Source organism: Myotis myotis, unplaced genomic scaffold, assembly GCF_014108235.1.
Source record: "Myotis myotis isolate mMyoMyo1 unplaced genomic scaffold, mMyoMyo1.p scaffold_m19_p_2, whole genome shotgun sequence".
NCBI classification, from domain to species: Eukaryota; Metazoa; Chordata; class Mammalia; order Chiroptera; family Vespertilionidae; genus Myotis; species Myotis myotis.
In genome coordinates this window covers 215,403,466-215,414,299 of record NW_023416324.1, presented here as the reverse complement: position 1 = coordinate 215,414,299, position 10,834 = coordinate 215,403,466, and the positions used below count along the sequence as shown (strand labels likewise).

General features: G+C 53.3%; 1 long non-coding RNA gene across 1 annotated transcript; it reads left to right on the top strand.

The window, feature by feature from the left end:
• Window positions 1-6,233: 6,233 nt before the first annotated feature.
• LOC118677719 lies at window positions 6,234-10,206 on the top strand. The gene is made up of 3 exons (XR_004974483.1): window positions 6,234-6,435; window positions 7,994-8,749; window positions 9,927-10,206. It is a non-coding gene; the product is annotated as an uncharacterized LOC118677719 (long non-coding RNA).
• Window positions 10,207-10,834: the final 628 nt, after the last annotated feature.

Here is a 10,834-nt window from a genome sequence, read left to right as displayed (position 1 = left end):
CAGGCCGGAGTCAGGTTCAGTCCGTAGTCTCGGTGGCGAACCCTCTGGATTTCTCACAACAGCTTATGTGCATCTGTCTACAGGGGTTTGAATCCGTGTTATTTCGTGCAGGATTTACCTGCCTTGGGACTCTAATTCCTCTCTTTATTTCTTAGCACACTTCCTGTTTCATCATATGTATTTCCGTGCCCCACCCCAAGTTCTGATAAATTTGAGTTTTTCAAAAAGCACAGAGAGATGCACTGGACTGGCATTGCCAGTTATTGCGGGGGCGCTTCGAACTCATGATAATGAAGAGGGAACTGAGGTTTCCCTTGGCTGTTGTATTCTTCTGCATCCATCATCTCTGCATGTTGCGTTCGGTCCCCACATTGCGTTTTTGATTTCTGCAGCAGCAGTGGCGAGCTGTCCAGTGGTGTGCGCGTCCACAGCGAGTGTGTGGCCGAGCGTGCGGAATGAAGGCGTCCCTTATTCAAATGCTAAATGCCCGCCTAGCGAAGTCCACGCGTGGAACGGAGGGGAGATCTGGAGCTGGACGCTGAGATGCGCGGCATCCAGATGGCAGCTTCCTGTGACCTGGAGTGTCACTGCATTTCAGAGCCCACAGTGCCGCCTCGTCAAGCAGTGTGATTCTCTTCTGGGCATGGTCTCCGGAGCCAAGAGAAGGTCACGTGCTGGCCGTTCTGAGCCGCTTGCTGTGACCTGCACTGTCCACACTCTGGCTCTCCTGGCTCGTGAGCGTGGCCGTCGCTGAGCCACTCTTCCTCGCCTGCTCTCTGAGCCCGAGCCTCCAGGGGCTCCCCGAGGGCGCAGATGCGAGCTGCTCCTCCTCGGCCTGCATGATGTGATCAGCACGTGGCTAATGGCACGTCTGCCCCCCCTTGGCTCTGGGTCCTTCCTGTGCCTGGACCTCTTCAGAGGCTGATGAGGCCGGTGGCTCTTATCTTGGAATCAAGTTTAAGGGCATGAAATGAACACACTGGGTTCTGTGCAGGGCACAATGAACTAGGCTAATGGAGAAGTCTAGGAAACCCCAAGCAGGACAAACCCGAAGAAACCCACGTCCAGACACATCATTATCAAACATCTGAAAGCTAAAGAAAACAATGTAAGTAGGCAGAGGAAAGCAACGCATTACATACGGGGACATAATCTGATCAGCCACAGTACCTCCGGAAAGAAACAGAACATTTCCAATGAACTTTCAACCCATGATACTATATCCAGTAAAAGTATCCTGCACAAATGAAGACGAAAGAAAGACATTTCATGTTAAAGAAAACTAGGAGACTTCATTGTCACCAGCTCTAGTGCGAGAGGAAATTCTTCAGGCAGATGGGAAGTGACACCGGAAGGAAGTTGGAACTCACAAATGAAGAGCAACAGAAAGGATAAGTACCGGGTAAATAGACTATTTCTCTCTCCCTGAGTTCTTTAAAATATGCTCGATGGTTAAAAACAGTAATGATAACACTGACTAGTGGGGTTTTCCATGTGTGTTGATGTAACAAATATAACAACTACAGCATAAAGGAGAGAGGGTAATGGAACTTACATGGTGGTAATATATCACTTGAAGTGGCAAATATTGAATTTACATAGACTATGAAAAGTTAAGTATGTATATTTTAATCCCTAGAACACTTAAAAATTCCACAAAGATATATATAATAAAAATGCACTAGATAAGTTAAAATGGAAAACTAAAAAAATGTTTAAATAACTTAAAGCAGGAAAAGGGATAATCCAATAACTAAAAGTAGAAAGACAAATAGAAAAACACTTTCCCAAATAATAAAATGGTAGACCTAAATCCTAAATAGTAGTAATTACATTAAATGTAAATGGACTAAACACACTATTTAAAAGACAGGTTGTCAGAACAGATTTTTTTAAAAAACTCAATTATATATTGTTTATAAGAAACTCCTTTTCAAATATAATCACGTAGGTAGGCGAAAAGTAAAAGACGGAAAATCTGATTCACTCATCAGAAGAAAGCTGGAGTAGCTGGAGTAACCTTCAAAGCACAGGAAGTTATTAGGAATAAAAATGAACAATCAGAGTGATAAAAGGGTCAATTCATCAAGATATACAACCCCAAATGGGAATACGCCAAATAAAAGAGCTTGAAAATGCATCAAGTAAAAACTAACAGAAGTAAAATAAGAAATAGACAAATCCACAGTAATAGTTGGAGACTTTGACATTCCTCGCTCAGAACTGATAGAACTAGCAGTCAGGAAACCAGCAATGGCAGAGTATAGAAAACTGAAAAACGACAAACAACTCTAATTGACATTTATAGAACAATCCACCCCAAAACAACAGAATGCACATTCTCAAGTGTATATGGAACCTTCACCAAGATAAACCAGATCCTGGGTCCTAATATACATTTTTAACATCTTTGAAGAGTTTAAATCATACGAAATAGGTTCTTTCACTATAATGAAGGTAGAGTAGAATAATAACAAGATGAATGGAAAAATTCAATCCCTTGGACGTTAAATAACACACTGCTAAATAATCCATGAGTCAAGGAGGAAGTCTCAGGGAAGTTAACAAATATTTTGAACTGAATGAATATCAAAATATAAAATTTGTAGGCTGCAGGTACAGTAGTACTCAGAGGGAAATTTATACAATTAAAATGCTCATATAGAAAAGAAAAAGTAAGTCAATTGTCTGAGCTGCTACCTTAAGAAATTAGAAAAAGAAGAGCAAAATAATCCCAAAACAAGCAAAAAAAAGGGTGTGTGTATAATACTAGAAAATATAAATCAATGACATTGAAAATTTCAAAGACAATAGGGAAACATCAATGAAACCAAACCCTGGTTCTTTGAGAAGTTCAATGAAATTGATAATTACCTAGGGAGACAGATAGAGAAAGAGAGAGAACATGAATTACCAGCATTGGGAATGAAGATGGATTATTGCTACAGACTGCTCATGAACTTGGCAATTCAGATACAACGGACAAATTCTGCAAAAAACAAACAAACAAAACCCACAAACTACCCAAACTCACTCCAGATGAAATATAGGTAGGTTGAGTAGCCCCGTGACTACTTTAGAAAATTTGAAATTACAAATCTTTTGTAAAAGAAATCCCAGGCTCAGATGGTTTCACTGGCTACTTCTACCAAATATTTGAAGAAGGAACACAATGAATCCTACACAGTCTCTTCTAGAAAACAGAATCGGAGGGAACACTTCCCAAATCATTTTCTGCTGCCAGCATTGCCCTGATGCCCAAACCAAAGATGGTACAATGAAAGTACAGAACAATCACCCTCATGAGCACAGATGCGAACATCCTCAATAAAATACCAGCAAACATCCAGCAAGACACAAGCTGGCGAAGAGATGTTCAACATCCTTGACTATTAGAGAAATTCAAGTGGAGTCCTGGTGAGATATAACTAAGGATCTAGAATGCTGTAACGAACAAATACTGACAACACCGTGCACCCACGGCAATGCAAAGCGATCGGAACTCCCGTGCGCAGCCAGCTGGGGATGCCGAGTGTCACAGCCACTGTGGAGACCCCACGGCAGCTCCTTACCGCATCTGACCCGGCCACCCCACTCCTAGCTATTTACCCAAGAGGATGGAGAGCTTAGTTCACACTAAAGCCTGTACCTGAATCTTTACAGAAGTTCTAGTCATAATCTTCAGGAACTCAAAACAATCTGTGTCCTTCGGCAGGTGAATGGGCACCTCGCTGTGGAATACCACTCAACTGAGCAATAAAAAGGGATAAACTATTGCCCGGCCGGCGTGGCTCAGTGGTTGAGCTTTGACCTCTGAACCAGGAATTCACAGTTTGATTCCCCGTCAGGGCATATGTCCAGGTTACAGGCTCAATCCCCAGTGTAGGGCGTTCAGGAGGCAGCTGATCAAAGATTCTCTCTCATCATTGATGTTTCTATCTCTCTCTCCCTCTCCCTTCCTCTCTGAAATCAATAAAAAAATATTTTTTAAAAGAAGGGATACACTATTGACACACACACATTGGATGAATCTTGAAGGCTTTGAGCAAACTCAAAGAAGCCCATCTTGGAAGTTCTATGTACTGTATGCTCCCATCCTGTCTAATAAAGAGGGAATATGCTAATTGACCCTCATACCATCACAAAGATGGTGGCGCCCACAGCCAATAAGGAAGAAATATGCTAATTGACTGCCTCGCCCTCAAAGATGGCAGCGCCCAGTCCCCTCAGCCCGCCTTGCTGCATGCCTGCCTCTGGAGTTCCCCAGTCCCCTCAGCCTCCCAGCCACCCAGGGCCATCCGAGGTGCAGGCAAGCCTTGAATGGCAGCTGCCCAGCTGCCCAGGGCCACCTAAGACTCAGGTAACCAGGGCCAGCCGAGGCGTGCGCTGCCAGCAGTGGCAGCAGCAGAGGTGTGATGGGGTGTCGCCTCCCGCCCGAGGGCTCCTGGACTGTGAGAGGGGGCAGGCCGGGCTGAGGGACCCCCCTCCAGTGCATGAATTTTCATGCCCCAGCCTCTAGTTTATAAAGAATAAAAACAAAACTAGTGACAGAGGCAAGTCAGAGGTGTCCAGGGGTGAGAGGATCATGAAGACAATGTTGTAATTTCCTCACTCAAGTTCATGGACCATGGGAGAAGGTCTGTGGGCCCCAGGTTAGATCCCTATCCTGCGCTAGCAACTGTGTAGAAATTGCGTCTTTTTTGTTTATCCTTCAGCCTCATAGGATGGACTGGCATGTAACAGGCACTCAATGATCTGGTGAATCAAAGAATGAATGAAAGAACAAACCTGAACATATAACAATGCACTGGGAGACTCTAAAGACTTTAAGAAAAATGGACGCATTTTGTTTAATCCAATATACGGTCACTGTTGATCATTACAAACTGGACTCTTGCTAATGACCCTCTAAAGGTGCCTCTGTGGTTGGACCACTGACCAAGTTCTGTCTCGTGCTGTGGTGCCTGCTCTGTTTCTGAGCATCTCCAGCCTTCATTCCGTAGCGCGGAGGCAATGGAATACGCAGACCCATTCTCTGGAAACTTCCGCTGTCGTCACTGGAGATGGTCATGACTGACTGCCCAAAGAGTCCACATTGGAACCCGTGTTTGAGGCTTTCAGGCCCCGGGAGACAGGACTCGGTGGGTGCCGGGCTGGGATAGCAATGAGATTCTGCAGTGGGCTCACCCCTGGGGTGAGGGGCGGAGCAGGGCACGCACAGGGAGGTACTCTGGGAAATTCACAGAGACCTGGAAACTGGAGTTGGCACTGGAACCAGAGAGCCCTCCTGAGCAGCCAGGAGCAGGGCCGGCCGCTAACCCAGCCAGCAGAGGGCCCGGAGGTTGTGTTGACCTGAGGAGATGCTCCGCCAGAGGTCCTCAAACTTTTTAAACGGGGCCCGTTCCCTGTCCCTCAGACGCTCCACACATGCGCACTGCGGGCCCGGGACGAGTCGGCTGCTAAGCAGGACATGCAGCGGCGGCAAAAACACCCGCGGGCCGGATGCATGTTTTCGGCGGGCCGCATGGGGCCCGCGGGCCGCAGTTTGAGGACCCCGGTGCTACACTGACTGACCCCGTGTACCAGCAAAGTCCTTGGCGGTCCCGAGAGCTTAGACCCGAATAAAGGATAGGAAAAGGCTAACGCTGGACTTCATGACGGGAAGTCCAACAGGCCCTGGATTGCAAGAGCCACCGTGATTGGACAATAAGGAAGGAAGACCGCGGCCAACAGGCTGCGAGCGGTGCCTTGGGCGGCGGCCGTCAGCCCTCCTCCCCCCAAGGGGTGCCGGGGAGGCAGTCTCCCCGCGGGGGAGGCCCCGCCCGGCCTGACTGTGTGGCCATCTTCTTGCTGAGCTTCCTCAGGCCCGTGGCGGTTCCTCTGCAAGGAGGTGAGGACTGGCGGTCACTCCTGTGACAAGTTGCCCTCACATCACTGCGCGCCCCACTGCGGGCCCTGCCTTTCTGAGTACCGAACAGCGCGTCACTCCCGTGCAGAGTCGCAGGGAAGCTTCCGAGGACATTTCTAACTGCAGTTCAGCTGGCAGGGGAGACGGCCGGCGTGGCTCAGGGGTTGTGTGTGGACCTATGAACCGGGAGGTCACGGTTCGATTCCCGGTCAGGGCACAGGCCTGGGTTGCGGGCTCCATCCCCGGTGTGGGGCATACAGGAGGCAGCCAATTAGTGATTCTCTCGTCATTGATGTTTCTATCTCTCCCCTCCCTTCCTCTCTCTGAAATCAATTATACACATATGGGCTTGCAGGTTAAACTCACGGATGTGTATACCTCCCCGCAGTGAGGACAGCATGGACAGCCACGACCAAACCGGCGGTGGGCCCAGGCGACAGCAGCGATGTCATGACGGCCACTTGGCGACTGGCTCCTAAAGGGAAGGTGCCATTGACTGACACATCCGGACTCGGAGCCGCTGAGCTGTGAGTGCTGCCCCCGGGCCGGTAGCTGCGGCACTGCCGTCCGAGGCGGGTGACGTGAGAGCGGGTTCTGCCCTGAGGCATGCTCTCGGACGTCCTGTCCACCAGGGAATGTTCCAGGGCTACACCGAGCGCCGGCTCGATGACCCCCCGGGCCACACAGAGCTCACACTGAGCACAGAGAACGAGGCGAGTGGGCCCCCAGAAGGAAGCCGCCCTGTGTGAGGAGCGGGGGCGGGGGGCTGGGAGGCGGCCTCACGGGGCGGGCCCAGGTGCATCGTGGTCTGAGCTGAGCCCTCTCAGACCTGCCAGTTTCTAACGAAGTCAGCATTGGCACTGTGGTCGCTGAGCGTCATCGCTAGGTCGCCAGTCCGCCCGGGGCCGAGGGGCCTCCCGGTGCGGGACTTTCAGCCCTGAGACCGCAGTCCCAGCCCCCGGCGCAGGCGGTCGCCGACAGCGGCCTCTCACTCAGCGCCCTTTGACTTTAACGTTTATGACGCCGTTTCCACGCCTCGTGAGTGATCCTAAGCCTGCACCTGTGACTCACATGTTCTCTCACTTCCTCTCTCCTGCTGTCACAAGAGCAGGCCATGGGCACGGATGACTCGGTCTCACGCTCACTGCAGCTTCGCGCTCAGCAGAGCTGGCTCGGCTCCCGCCTGCATTGCTGCGGGGCTGCGATGGCGGGTCAGGTGGCTGCGCCGGAGGAGGCCGCTCCTGAACAGCCAGAGGACAGGGTGACGGGGGGCCTGTCCACAGACCCTTGGGCTCTCAGAGAAGGTGGTGACTCCTAACAGAGGCGAGATGGCAGGGAAGCGACTTCCTTCCTTCCTTCCTCCCTCCTTCCCTTCCCTTCCCTTCCCTTCCCTTCCCTTCCCTTCCCTTCCCTTCCCTTCCCTTCCCTCCCCTCCCCTCCCCTCCCCTCCCCTCCCCTCCCCTCCCCTCCCCTCCCCTCCCCTCCCCTTCCCTTTTCTTTTCTTTTTAAAGAGATTTTTATTGATTCCAGAGAGGAAGGGAGAGGGAGAGGGATAGGGAGATAGAAACATCAATGATGAGAGAGAATCACTGACCGGCTGCCTCCTGCACACCCCGCACTGGGGATGGAGCCCACTACCCGGGCCTGTGCCCTGACCGGGAATCGAACTGTGACCTGGTTCAGAGGTCCACGCTCAGCCACGGAGCCACCGGCCGGGCGGAAGCTGCTCTTTTTTTCAACATGATTTTTCTCAGATAAACAATACGCACCCGAGGTGCAGAGGAGGAGCGGTTTTCTTTGTCCTTGGAAAGCGTTGCGTGAAGACGGCACAGCGCCGTCCTTCGTGCACGGAGCCACGGAGCCACGGAGCCACGCGCTGGGCCTTCTCTGCTGGTCCGAGGGCGCACTGCGCTCAGCTGCGCAGGCTTTCCTGGCGTTAGAAACAAACCGTTTCTCTCTAAGAAACAGGACTGTTCTTGGCTTTCCCTCCAGGCCCGGGGCCCCCACGTGGGGAAGTCGTTCTCGTGGGCGCCTGCGAACGTGGTGATTAGCTGTCCGTGGCCTTACGGTTTCGTTCGTTTTCAGGAGCCCGCGGTGAACGCATGTCTGACCTCTGCCTTCGGGAGGGGACGCCGGGCACGGCTCACACAACCCATCACCCTCCAGAGCGCGGTGCGCCTTTCCTGCCCTCCTACTCCGTCCCGGGCCCTTCCCCACCCGCTCCGGGCTCGGCTCCGTCTCCAATGACTGACTGTACTGAACGCCATGGCCGGTCTTAGACGCGCTGGGACCTGAACGAAGCCATCAGACTCTCCACTGATCACTCCATTCACTCCTCAACCTATTGTAAAACTTTAGCTCAAATGGGCCGAGGAAATAGAGTGCGCGCGCACATGTGTGTGTGTGTGCATGTATGTGTGCGTGTGTGTGTGCGTGTGTGTGTGTGCGTGTGTGTGTGTGTGTGTGAGCAGAAGAGGAAGAGACCCCAAAAGCCTTAAAATGGAGTGAAAGTTGGAGTCGGCATCTAAACGAGGTTTGCTTCCCGGGCGACGCTGTTTGAAAGCTCAAAGCTCAATCTGTCAAAAATAGATTTCTCTCCCTTTCCAAGTGTGGCAAACAGAGCCACACGCCTCGCCCAGACTCCTGCCTCTCACCCCAGAGGGTTTCTTTGGAGGAACCAACAATCCCTTGGACGGGAACCCTGGACGGGCCGGCATCATTTTGGGATTTGGGCGGTTGCCGGTGCCTGGCAGCCCCGGTAGAGTGACAGTCAGCGGCTGGACGGAACGCGAGAAAGCTGATCCCGTCGCTGGCTCAGGCTCTTCGTGGACAAGAGACAAGGTGAGTTGCTGCCTGCGCTGCCCCTTTGTTTCTGAGAAAGGTCATGGCAGCTGCCATCAGATGGGGTGTCCCCCTGGGACACAGCAGGTCCCTTCCCTCACCTCTGGGCGCATCCACTTGAGGAAGAACTGAGCCATGTCTGCCTGTGCCCCGGGCCCCTTGAGGGCGAGATTTGGAGGACGGCTGTGGGGGGTGAGATGGGGGACGGCTGTGGGGGGTGAGATTGGAGGACTGCTGTGGGGGGTGTGATGGGGGGACTGCTGTGGGGAGGGCGAGATTTGAGGACTGCTGTGGGGGGAGATTGGGGGACGGCCGTGGGGGGTGAGATGGGGGGACGGCTGTGGGGGGGTGAGATGGGGGACTGCTGTGGGGGGGTGAGATTGGGGGACGGCTGTGGGGGGTGAGATTGGGGGATGGCGGTGGGAGGGTGAGATGGGGGGACTGACTGTGGGGGGGTGAGATTGGGGGACGGCGGTGGGGGGGTGAGATTGGGGGACTGCTGTGGGGGTGAGATTGGGGGATGGCGGTGGGGGTGAGATTGGGGGACTGCTGTGGGGGTGAGATTGGGGGACGGCGGTGGGGGGGTGAGATTGGGGGACTGCTGTGGGGGTGAGATTGGGGGACGGCGGTGGGGGGTGACATTGGGGGACTGACTGCTGTGGGGAGAGAACAACCGCTCCGTTGTCAGGTTTCCTGCACTTTTCGCCCAGAGGCCGGCTGCCCCGGGCGCAGGGGGAGCTGAGCGGAGCCTCTGCTCCAGCAGCGTTTCCGCGGCTCCCGGCTGCTCCTTCATGGAAAATTCCATCCCTGGACGCCGGGCTGGGATGTCACCACCGCTGAAACCCTAGCCGGGCCCCGGCCTGAGCTGCAATGGGAGCGAGCCAGGGAGACGGGGACGCGCACCCACATAAAGGGAGGACTGAGCGAGGGCAGTGACCCGAGAGCAGCCGGCCACGAGCCCCAGGGGGTCAGAAAAGCTCCCCGTTTCCCGTCTGTAGGAGCAGAAGGGAAGTCCGTTTACAATGTTAAAAATGATCAAACATGTTTAACCTTCACCCTGGTAACTGAACTGGGTGAGGCATTGGAGGCTTATCATTCCAGCGCCTGTGCTTCTGCATCTTGTGGGAAGTTGTAATGACACAAAGCTTTTTAGAATGTGTTTCCTTCTGTCTCTCAGAACCATTCCCCATCCCCCGAGGGTATCAGCACGCAGGCGCGGCGGGGGGCTGCTCTGCAGAGCAGGGGCTGCTCCACTGGGCATGCGCGTGGGTGGGCCTCCGTGACCGCAGCCGAGCTGCAGCCCCACTGCGTGTCAGAGCCGTGCAGCCCCGCGTGGCCTTTATGCTCAGCCTCGTGTCTTCAGCCCGCATCCCGGATGGACCATCTGTTCAGACGCCGGGATTCATGTGCACAATGCAGTCAGTTGCCCGGTGACATCTTCACTTTATCTTATAAAAATAAATATGTAATATAAATATGAGGCTTGAAAGATATGGTCTTTTGTCCTTAAAATCTGTCCCCCCGAGATGCTCCGGGACCTCAGAAGCTTAGCGTCACAGAAAGAAAAGGGAGAGACAACCATGTCCAATTTGGTTTTCATTTATAAAGAACAAACGATGGCACCGATTCTTCCTTAAATGGGATGCTGGGCTGTGTCTGTCCCCTTCTCTGAGGCCACGCTCTCCTGGGAGGCGGGTGGAGCGCGCTGAGCCCAGTGGCGGGAGTGGGAAGGGGAGTGGGAGAGGCGGGAACCAGGGACTGCGGGTTCGGTTTCGGTTACACCAGCGTCAGCAGAGACAGAGTTAAGGTGGGCTGTGAGCGGGGAGAGGTGGATGGGCAGGGAGGGGTCAGGACTCCCCCGTGACGAGGGAGAGGGTGGACGGCAGGCAGAACTGGCCCCGGGTTCGGGAGCTGCTGTTCCGGCCCCTCCCTCCCCCCTTGCATTGGGTCGCCCTTAGACTCGGCCCGGTGACAGACACACGTCATGTCGCCTTTTCCTTTCTCTGGCCCCAGGTGGGCAGCTGACCAGAGGCCTTAGGGTGACCATGGGGATGGAGTAGAAGGTGAGCTGGACCCACCTGACAT